Source organism: Bos indicus, chromosome 14 (genome assembly GCF_029378745.1).
Source record: "Bos indicus isolate NIAB-ARS_2022 breed Sahiwal x Tharparkar chromosome 14, NIAB-ARS_B.indTharparkar_mat_pri_1.0, whole genome shotgun sequence".
In the NCBI taxonomy this organism is placed as follows: domain Eukaryota; kingdom Metazoa; phylum Chordata; class Mammalia; order Artiodactyla; family Bovidae; genus Bos; species Bos indicus.
The window spans coordinates 61,870,274-61,871,855 of record NC_091773.1 but is presented as its reverse complement, the minus strand read 5'-3'; the positions used below and the strand labels follow the sequence as shown (position 1 = coordinate 61,871,855).

At 43.0% G+C, this 1,582-nt stretch overlaps 1 pseudogene; it reads left to right on the top strand.

Annotated features, from left to right (window-relative positions):
* Positions 1 to 335: 335 nt before the first annotated feature.
* Positions 336 to 1,131, top strand: LOC109568253 (large ribosomal subunit protein eL8 pseudogene; annotated as a pseudogene).
* Positions 1,132 to 1,582: the final 451 nt, after the last annotated feature.

Genomic DNA, 1,582 nt, shown 5'->3' with positions numbered 1-1,582 from the left:
TAAAATTCGTATGGAATCTCAAGAGAATAGCAAAAAAAAACCTTGAAAAATAACAAAATTGAAGGACTCACACCTCTGGATTTCAAAACTTAACTACAAAGTTGCAATAATCAAAACAATATGGTACTGGCATAGGACAGACATACAGACCAGTGGAAGAGAATAGAGAACCCAGAAAGAATGATTTTTAACAAAGATGCCAAGATCATTCAATGAGAAAAGGACAGTCTCTTTAACAAATGGTGCTAAGAAAACTGTACATCTATACGCAAAAGAATGCAGTTGGACCTTACTTTATCCCATAGACAAAATTAGCTCAAGGGCTCTCCACTAGGATGCCGGGGGGAAAGAAGGCTGAGGGGCAAAAGATAGACCAGGCCCCTGCTGTCGTGAAGAATCAGGAGGCTGAGAAAGTGAACTGGACATCCAGCCCCAAAGGGACCTCACCCGCTTCATAAAGTGACCCTGCTGCATTCTGCTGCAGTGACATGTAGTACCTTATATAAGCGGCTGAGAGTGCCTCCTGTGATTAATTCAATTCAGCCAGGTCTTGGACTGCCAGACAGCTACTTAAGCTAGCCCACAAGTGCAGACCAGAGATGAAGTAAGAGAGGAAGCATAAGTTGCTGGCCTCAGCCGAGACAAAAACTGCAGGCCAAGGGGACGTCCCCACTAAGAGCCACCTATCTTTTGAGCAGACTTTGATACTGTCCCCACCTTGGAGGAGAGCAAGAAGGCTCAGCTGGTGGTGGTTGCCCATGACATGCATCCCATTGAACTGGTGGGTTTCCTGCCTGCCCTGTGTTGTAAGATGGGGGTTCCCTCCTGTATCATCAAGGAGAAGGACAGGTTGGGTAGGGTGTGTGGTCCACAGGAAGACCTGCACAGTTGCCTTCACACAAGTCAACTCGCAAGACAAGGGCACTCTGGCTAAGCTGGTGGAAGCCATCAGGACCAGTTACAATGACAGAAATGATGAGATCTGCCATCACTGGGGCGGCAACTTCCTTGGTCCAAAGTCAGTGGACATTGTGTTATTTTGTGTCATATCCAACTCTTTTGCAACCCCAGGGACTGTAGCCCACCAGGCTTCTCTATCCATGGGATTCTCCAGGCAAAGATACTAGAGTGTGTTGCCATTTCTTTCTCCAGGGGATCTTCCCATCCCAGGGATTGAACCCGCCTCTCCTGTATTGCAGGAGGATTCTTTACCGCTGAGCCACCAGGAAAGCCCATTGCCAAGCTGGAAAAGGCTACATAGAAGTAATAAAAATTCTCATTCAGTCAAAACACACAAACACAAATTAGTCAAATGGATCAAAGACCTGAATGTAAAATTTAAAACTAAAAAAAGAAAAACTTAAAGAAAAATTAGGAAAAATCTTCATGGCAATGGATTTAGCAGTGGTTTCTTGCATATAACAACAAAAAAACAGGAAAAAAAAATAAAAACACACAGACAAATTTGAAAATTAAAAACTTTTGTGCATCAAAAGACACTATCAACAGAATAAAAATTAACTCACAAAATGGTTGGAAATGTTTGCAGATTATATATCTAATAAAGGATTCATATCCAGAA